Source organism: Megascapheus bottae, chromosome 2, assembly GCF_031878675.1.
Source record: "Megascapheus bottae isolate mThoBot1 chromosome 2, mThoBot2.hap1, whole genome shotgun sequence".
Lineage (NCBI taxonomy): Eukaryota > Metazoa > Chordata > Mammalia > Rodentia > Geomyidae > Megascapheus > Megascapheus bottae.
Genome location: NC_143510.1, coordinates 19,767,984 through 19,778,059, shown reverse-complemented (window position 1 = coordinate 19,778,059; position 10,076 = coordinate 19,767,984). Strand labels below are relative to the sequence as shown.

The 10,076-nt window shown below is 38.3% G+C and overlaps 1 non-coding gene across 1 annotated transcript; it reads left to right on the top strand.

Moving 5' to 3' along the window:
• Positions 1–6,789: 6,789 nt before the first annotated feature.
• LOC150066560 (U4 spliceosomal RNA) lies at positions 6,790–6,931 on the top strand. Its single transcript, XR_016534646.1, has one exon. It is a non-coding gene; the product is annotated as a U4 spliceosomal RNA (small nuclear RNA).
• Positions 6,932–10,076: the final 3,145 nt, after the last annotated feature.

The window sequence follows — 10,076 nt, the reverse complement described above, 5'->3', positions numbered from 1 at the left end:
AAAAAAAAAACGAAGTTGAAGCTACTCAGGAGAGAATTGTGGCCATTGCTACATGTCACCTCAGCACATGCACTATGATAATGTTCCCCACTACAAAACTGCACATCCCAAAGGATACGGTGACAAGCAACAGAAAATCTCCCATAACTGAATGTGTCTTCTCATCCGTACACAGAGACTCCTAAGCAGCAATATTAGCTCAAGTCATATTTACAGAATGTATAAAGCTGACCAAAAATACCTTCCTTCTTACTGATTACTTTCAATTATATATTTCCTGAAATAGTCTGTTACCAAATATACCTGATGATTTAGATCAGTGCTTCTCTATCTGTTGGGGAAGATGTGCTGTTATTTTTCGTTTTGTTGTAGACTGAAATGTTTGTCCCAGTTATAATAATGAAACATTAAAAGGTAAATATAATACAAAATATAGGATCAGTTTCTGGTTTTATTCAACGAGCATCCTTTCAGTTGCCACTGAAGGCTAATAGCAGTTTCAAACTGACAAAAATCTGCAGGTTGGCTGGGCACCAGTGGCTCACGCCTATAATCCTAGCTACTCAGGAAGCTCAGATATGAGGATTGAGGCTCCCAGCCAGCCCAGGCAGAAAACTCCACGAGACTCTTATCTCTGATTAACCAACAAAAAGGCCAGAAGTGGAACTATGATTTAAGTGGTAGAGTGCTAACCTTGAGCAAAAAGAGCTCAGGGACAGCACCCAAGCCCTGAGTTCAAGCCCAGGACTGGCACAAAAAAATATAAGAGTAAGTGTATAGGTTATATTATGAGGCACCATGGTCCAGCTGGGAACAGCATTTACCCTGGAAGCACAGGGATACTGGTAACTTCTAAGTGCATCCTAGAACCCCCTCATTCCTCTAAGAGCTGACTGACAATTGGACATGAAGTCTTGCTTCAAATCATGGAACAAATTTTAAACAAAGCAGGGCTTTTATTAGATTTTGATCATCGTGGTGTTTCCCTCCTACATCACTTTGCTTTCAGCAACCACTGACACTGACACTTAAACATGTTAGCTCTGATGAGAGGTGCCAGAAAAAATGCAATCAAACAAAACAACTAAATTAATTATTTATAGACTAACAACTATTTGAACATATAATGCAAGTGGAATTAAATTAGGGGAAAAAATGTAATCCAAATTAGAGTGTGTCTCAATTAAATCAGATTTTCCCAACTGTGTTGTAAACTTTAGTTAAAGCCAGTAGCACTGCAGTGACCTTAATATCACTACTGGTAACTTGACTTGAAGCATATGTGGTATGTTTAAAGTGCTTTGTAGAAATACTTTCATGAATGTTTTTCTTAACCTGAAATGGTAAAAGAAAATAAAAGCTTCTCTTTATAGTGTGATATGATAGTTATTAACTGAGCATTTGTTAAGCTTCAGAGACTTTGCCTCTTCCAATAACTCTAAGAATTATATTTTCCAATTTGGAAGATAGGAAAATTGAGGTTTAAGGGGGTGACTATATGCACTGCTGTATCTTGTCTGGATCATCAGCTTTAGTCAATGTGAAGCTGGAGGTAGCCTGACTCACTTTCCCTTTTCAGCTTTAAATGCAAAGAGATGCACTATTCCTTGAATTCCATTGAACACTAAAAACCCAAGCAAGTGCCACAGTCCCTTCACCTATCAATCTTCATAAAACTTTTCATTGTGAAATAATTTCATACTGAGAAAAAAAAGCTACCAAAAGATTCCAGCATTCCCACATACCCTTTATGCATTTCCTCTAATTTTAATATTTCATATAGCTATACTAACATTATCAGAACCAGGAAATTAACATTGCTACAAAACTATTAATTAAGCTACAAACCTTATTTAATGTTACCAGCTTTCCCATGAATGTCATTTTTTCCTATTCCAGGATCCAATCCAGGATCCCACATTTGCATTTCGTTTTTATGTCTCCTCAGGCACCTTCAATCTGTGACAGGCTTGACATTTGGATTTGTTGCATGATTTCTCATGATTAGATCAAGGTTAGTTATGGTTTAGAGAAAGAACACCACAGAGATGACATATCCTTCTCAGTGCACTACATAGATAATGTCTTATTATGGGGAATGCTAAATTTGCTTACCTGATTAAGGTATTGTCTACCAGATTCTCCCATTGTAAAGTTACCATTTTTCCCCTTTATAATAATATCTATTTGTAATGAATATTTATTTAGGGGAAAATGCCAGCCTCTTAACTTTGGCATAGCATCTCATTAATTTTGGGTATCTGTGCTGCTGACTTCAGTCACTGTGTGTGTATCTATTCAGAGGAGAGTAGATAGTTGGAGTATCAGAGATGAGCCTACTCATCCTTGAGGAAAAGGAATAACAGCCCCTGGAGGACTGGACAACCATCAGAGACGAAAAATGTGGATAGCTCAGTAGAGAAGAAACAAAGCCATGAGGAATGCTGAAAGGATTATGAACTGTCACCCACCCACTGTGCAATATCCATTAGCTCCTTTTCTTAAGTCTCATACCCATTTGCCCTCAGGAAGGTGACTTTCCAGCTAGATATCACATTTTCCACCTGGATCTAGCCCAGGGCTAACTTCTCAATAACAACATGAGTGTCTCATCCACAACTCTTTTGCTTTCTTTCACCATTACCGTAGAGGCCTTCTAGAAAGTCTTGTCCAAGAAATCAGCAAAACATGTTTTAAATACATAAAGCTACAATAGATTCTAAATGAAATTAATCATCATGAAATAGTTATTAAATGTTCTTAAAATAGACTTGTGATATATTACTGTACCTAGCAAAGAGTTTTTACAATTAGCATGGTTTCAAAGTATAATGAAAATGAACAGCATTTGAGATGTTTGTAATAACTATAATGTGAATGACAGTGACTTCTACTGTTCATGAAACCATTAGTTTGGCTAACATTACCATGGTTTGTTGCTTGTGATTGAAGGAAATGCTAAATTTCTGCTAGAGGATTCCTACCCAAGTTCATAGACATCTCAAACTCCTGATGTCTGGGCAATAGGATAAAGTTTCAGACCCAGAATGGCTCGTGCCATTTACTTCTGCCCTATTTACCTCAGGAGTGTCACTTTTTTTTTTTTTTTTTTTTTTTTGCCAGTCCTGGGCTTGAGCTCAGGCCCTGAGCTCAAAGTCCTTGAACTTTCTCAAGGCTAGAGCTCTACCACTCGAGCCTCAGCAACACTTCCAGCCTTTTTCTATGTATGTGGTACCAAGGAACCGAACCTGGATCTTTGTGCATGCTAGGCAAGCACTCTACCACTAGGCCAAACTCCCGGCCCCCAGGAGGAGTGCCACTTTTGAAAGAATTTCTCTGGGCATTAGTGGTCCATGACTGTAATCCTGGCTACTGAGAAAACTGAGATAGGAAGATCTAAGTGTGGCCAGCACAAAAGTCTCATCTAAAAAGTAAAATAAGGCTGGAAATGTGGCTTAGTGGTAGGGTGCTTGCCTAGCATGCATGAGCCCTGACTTCAATTCCTTAATACCACATAAACAGAAAAAGCCAGAAGTGGCATTGTGGCTCAAGTGCTAGTCTTGAGCAAATGAAGCTCAGGGACAATTCCCTGAGCTTGCCCTGAGTTCAACCCCCAGAACTGGACAAAAACAAAAATTTTTAAATTAAAATTATATAACAAGCAGACTAAAATTAAAAAGATTGGAGGCATGGCACAAGTATTGGTTCACAAACTCAACGCTCCAAGAGCAATCCTCAGTATTGTAAAAGTGAATATAAAATAAAATAAAAACAGAATTTATGTATTGTTTGAATCACTGCATCCCTTTTACCATATAGGTTTCTTCTGCTGCATTTAACAAAGCACTTCTTAAATTTTTTGGTCTTAGGCTCTGTTTCCAATCTGAAAAAATATTGAGTACTTTCAATAACCTTAATATAGGTATTATGGATCAATATTTACCACATTAGAATTTAAATCTGTAGATATTTTTAATTCATTAAAAATAACAATAGTCAAACCATTACATGTTAACATAAATATCATTTTTATAAAAAATGGCTCTGTTTTCCAAAACAAGAGAAATTAGAGAGAAGAATGGGCATTGTTTTACATTTGTGAAAATCTCTCTTGTATCTGGTTTAATAGAGGACAGCTGGATTCTCCAATCTGCTTCTGCATTCAGTATGTTTTGCTATGTTGTTTTAGTTAAAGTGGATGAAGAATAGGCAGCTTCACATAGATATGTGAGGAGTACTTTAATAGCCATTTTAGATGAAGGTGAATATTCTTTTCTATATTATATTAAACCTTGACAAGTGGTAGTTTCTTAAAATTCAGTTGAGGTGTGGAATCTGAAACCATATCAATTAACTTTTCATCCTATTTATGTTAACACATTAGAATCTATTATTTTATCTTGCACTTTGCATGGGTCTTTTACCCAGGCACTATTTTGTAATATCATGAAATGGACATGTTAAAAAATATTAGTTTCTTGAGTTATTCAGGACTTTCAAATATTGCCACAATTCATTATATAATATAAAAATCCATATTGGTTAGCATTGCCACAGATCTCATTTGTTTCAAAAAAAAGTTGTTTATATTGAAAAACTGTCAAGTTCACGGTGGTGAATTATAAGTCTTCCAAAATTATAATTTTCACTTGAAAGCTCAAATGTTATCATTGGCAACAACTACTGTCAGTTGTTTTTCCTTGAAGTGACAGGCTTGCTGACTTCATTTTTAGAGGAAATATCTGCCAAATACCGTAGCCTGTCTATCAGTCGTTCTCTCAAGTAAAAATGGTTTTCCATGAAAAAGGGGCTAATTCAGATCACAACTCACGCCACTGCACAAATACTTTATATTAAGATAACCAGCATACTTTGTTATACAACTTCTGTTTATTATATGCACTTTCTATTTAGTCATAAAACACTAGATATACATGAAGACCAAAATATAATTAATAATTTCTATTGTTATATTTATAACCATCCTATATTAAACAGATTTTTTCTCTTCATACAAGGCCATAAATAATATATTCTTTACTAATATTTTTGTTACCATTGTCTTTGGGGACATATATTAATTGTACAGAGATTTCATTAAGACATTTAATACATTCATATAGCATAATTGGACCACTCTATTACTTTCTTTAATTCCCATACACCTAATGGTCCCTTTTATTTTTATGTTCTTTCTTTCCCCTAGATTCTCATATGAGAAAAAATTTATACTTTTTCTTTCTGAATCTAGATTTTTTTCACTTAATGTAATGATCTTCAATTTCATCCCATTTCATAAAAATGAGAACTTAATTCTTATTTATGGCTGACTAATGCTCCATTACATATATGCATCACATTTTTTTAATCCTTCATTCATTAATGGGCACATGTGCTGATTCTAATTTTGACTACTGCAAATGGTACAGCAATAAACATTGCCTATTATTCACAGCCAATAGTATCATACTTTTTTTTTCTTGGGATTGGTGTGGCTCTGGATCTTTACACACAGAAAGGGGCCACTATTTTGATTTGTAGCAAAGAACTGACATTGAAAGCTTTACCTGTTGCACCTCTTTTTTTCTTTTGGTGCCAGCCCCCACACTTAAACTCAAGGCCTAGGCATTGTCCCTGAGCTTTTTTGCTTAAGGCCAGTCCTTTACCACTTGAGCCACAGCTCTACTTCCAGCCTTTCAGTGGTTAATTGTTAGTTAAGAATCTCACAGACTTTCCTACTTGGGGTAGTTTTGCAGGGCCATCCTCAGATCTTAGCCTACTGAGTAGGTAGGATTACAGGTGTGAACCACCAGCGTCCAGCTTGTCATAGATTTTGCATTATTATTTCAATACATTGACTAGGACAAATAATTATAGAAATAATTTGACCTCTGAAACACCACAGTCTCAGATCCAAAATGGTTCAGGGATCTCACCTTAAGAATCACTGTTCTGGGCGGGGAGTTTAGCCGAGAAGTAGAGTGCTTGCCTAGCATGCATGAAGACCGAGGATTCGATTCCTCAATGCCACATACATAGAAAAAGCTGGAAGTGGAGCTATGGTTTAAGTGGTAGAGTTCTAGACTTGAGAAAAGCCTAAGGACAGTTCACAGGCACTGAGTTCAAACCCCAGGCCTGGCAAAAAAAAAAAAAAAAAAAAAAATCACTGTTTTACCTAATCTATCCCCTAGGGCCTAGGGTGAACTATCAACTAGATGTAGATTCCTCCAGGAAAAGGCAATGAAATAACAGGAAAATAAATCAGTGTGACTATTAACACTCTAAATAATAACCCCAGGCCAATCCCTAAAATAGAGAAAAATGTGATGCCACTGGTTTCCTATAGCAAGCCAACACCTAGGCCTCATCAACCTCCTTCTCATGTCTAGAACTCAAATCAGGAACAGCTCTCAGGCTCAGAGTATGTAACGTGACCCTCACTTTTCTTTCTGTTTTATCCACATAACACTCCCCTACTTTATGTCTTGAAAACTGATTCTATTTTCTGAAGCTACTCTCATTGTTACCACTGTCTAGTTTCAAGTTAATTCCTGTTGTTTATAAATCATTCAATATAGCCAGGCACCAATGGCTCACCCTGTAATCCTAGCTACTCAGGAGGGTGAGATCTGAGGGTAGTGGTTCAAAGCCAACCTGAGCAGGAAAGTCCCTGTGAGACCCTAGTCTCCAGTTAACCATGCAAAAATCAAAAGTGGAGCTATAGCTCAAGTGATAGAGTGTTATCCTTGAACAAAAAAATTAATTAATTAATTAATTAATTAATTAAAAAGCTTTGCACAGTGGCAGGATTGTAGCCAAATGAGGTTTATCCAAGGCGTGATTATTGCTAATTGAAAACTTTTCCCAATATGCCGCCGTGATGGCTTGCAATATAGTAGGCACTGGTCATTTTTGACAGTCTCTACAGAGACTGAATCAAAAATAAATAATAAAAAAAAAAGCTCTGAGGACCTAAGTTGAAGCACTAGGAAAAGTATCAAAAAAAATCCTCAATGTCAATTATTTTGTCATAACAGCAGGAACAGATAAGATGTTTGTAGTTTGGTAGAGTCTCTGTTCTAAAACCTAGGACAGCCACCCTTTTTTTTATTTTGGACACTAGCTCATAAGCCCACTTCCCATAGTAGACCAATTTACTGTTATTCTTCAAAAATCCTATTTCATGTTTCCCTATTGTTCCTCCAATTTGCCTAACCTTATCTAACCAGTAGCTCAGTCGTCTTGGTAGCCAATGTCTCTATACTATCTCTGCCACGATAGGAAATGACCATCCTCAAGGAACCATGTCTTCAGATAACCTTCTCAAATCGATCCTGTAGACTCTTCCATCCAGCCATCTCATTTATGTTGTGGATTCAATTATGGTTTATATACTAATGCTACCAGCCATCTCATTTATGTTGTGGATTCAATTTGCTAATGCTATCAGATCTTCTCATCCCATCATTTCCTATTTAAGAAGACTTATGTATCTAAGGACACTCAGAAAGCCCTTAGAGCACCAGGCACTGGTAGATCATATTGGAATCCCAACGACATGAGAGGAAGAGATTAGGAGGATCATCATTCCAGGCCAGCCCGGGGGGGAGGGGGGAGTTCTGGAGACCCCCAACTCAAGAGGAAAGACTGGGAATGGTGCCAGCTACCTCTCATTACAACTACAGCCGGAAGTGTAAATAGCAGGGTCACAATCCATGGTGACTGGGACTAAAAGCAAGACACTGTCTCAAAAATAACCACAGCAAAAAGGGCTGGAAGCATGGCTCACATGAGAGAGTTCCTGTCTAATGAGCACAAAATCCTAAGTTCACATCTCAATACCACCAAAAACAAAGAAGACAGACAAGGAAGGAAGGAAGGAAGGAAGGAAGGAAGGAAGGAAGGAAGGAAGGAAGGAAGGAAGGAAGGAAGGAAGGAAGGAAGGAAGGAAGGCAGGCTAGAAAAGAAAAAGAAATTCTTTAGATTGTCTCCCAGGCACCTTTGAAACAAAGCGCTCCAAATGGAAATCTCCTGTTGTTATAGTTGCAAACAAACATTTCTGCATTCCAGTACATGATCAGGTAGCAAAGAATGGAAATCTCCTATGAACAACCAGCACCAACTTTCCAACCAAGTTAACCATCCTGAAAATGAACCCTCCTGCTCGGTCAAGATTATAGATGACCAAAGCACCAGCCAGAATCTTGATTCCAACTTTATGACAGAAGCTAGAAGCACTCCCCATTAAGCTCTTTTTCAATAACTAACCCACAAAAAGTGTTAACTAATGTTCAGTGTTGTTCTAGGCCATTAATTTTTGCAATACTTTGCTATGAAGCACATTGTGGAAAACTCTGGGACATAGGAGTTTAAAAGAGAAATGAAATCCTTGACAAATAACCCTGATAATTCCCTCCCACTCATCAAAATATTGGTACCTAATCACAATCAACTACTCCCCATCAAATCTTGCATCACCCCCAAATATCCAAGAGGTGGAGAGCTACTCAGTCTTCTAGGCTCACAGTTCTTTGATTTTTCCAGGTTGCTATGACCTGTGTCTTCTCATTTAGCAGTCCATTCCTGTGATCAAAACATGGTATAGTCCTAATCCATAACTTGGCCACTTATAACATTTCAACTCACTTGAGTAACTTTTGTTGCTATTGTTGTTGTTGGGTTGTTTTTGTTTTTATTTTTTGGTGCCAGTCCTGGAGCTTGAACTCAGGGTCTGAGCACTGTCCCTCAGCTTCTTTGCTCAAGGCTACTGTTCTACCACTTGAGCCACAGCTCCATTTCTGGCTTTAGTGGTTAATTGGAGATAAGAGTCTCACAGATTGTCCTACTTGGGCTAGCTTTGGACCAAAATCTCCATATCTCAGCCTCCTGAAGAATCAGGATTGCAGGAGAGGGCCACATACTACTACCCTGATGATATGCAACCTTTTAAAACCACAATAATTATTTTTCCTAGTTGCTGGTTTCCCCACTACTAAGAGCTTATTGCCTAAGAAGCTCCTTCTCCCTACCCCCTTCAATCCATTAACTATTTTTTTTCTTAAGGTGATCTTATCTCCACCACACACCATACACCACACAAGTACCATCACTTACTATTCCTTTTTTGGGGGTGGGGGGATCATGGAGCTTGAATTCTGGGCCTGAGTGCTCTCCCTGAGCTCTTCAGCTCAAGACTACTTTGAGCCACAGTGCCACTTCTAGTTTTCTGGTGGTTATTTGGAGATAAGAGTCTCACAGACTTTTCGTGACTTTTCATGCCCAGGCTGCCTTTGAATTGTGATCCTCAGAACTCAGCCTACTGAGTTGCTAGGATTACAGGTGTGAGCCACCAGCACCCAGATTTACTGGTTTTTTTTGTTGTTGTTGTTTTGGGGTTGTTTTTTGTTGTTGTTGTTGTTGTTTTTGCTGTCCTGGGGCTTGAACTCAGGGCCTGAGTACTGTCCTTGGACTTTCTCAAGGCTAAAGCTCTACCACTTGAGCCACAGCACCACTTCCGGCTTTTTTCTGTGTATGTGGTAATGAGGAATCAAACCTAGGTCTTCGTGCATGCTAGACAAACACTCCCACTAGGCCAAACTCCCAGCCCCACAAATTATTCCTTTTGAATTGTGTGTGGTACTGGATTTGAACTCAGGGCCTCACTTCAGCTTTCTTGCTTCACTGGTGCTCTGCTCCTTGGACCTACCTTCCAGGCTTGCTTTTTACTGGTTATTTTGAAAACTGGATTGCCCAGATTTTTTTTTGCCTGGGCTGGCTTCAAACCTGTCCCTCTGGATCTCAGAATATTAAGTAGCTAGGGTTACAGGTATGAGCTAAAGAGGACAGCTATTCTTTTGTGTGAGACTTGGCTATTGCCTATGACTAAGCATGCTTATCAATGCTTCTCCCCTTCACTCCCCCATATTGCCAGCATTTACCTCCATTCTGTGAATAAGGTCTTTCTGTTAGCGAAATCTCACTTTTCATGTTTGTGCTTGAACACTATGCTGTTTTAAACTGTTCCATCTGCTTTCCTAACCCAGCAGCAACTAAATTATCCATTTGTCTTAATATCT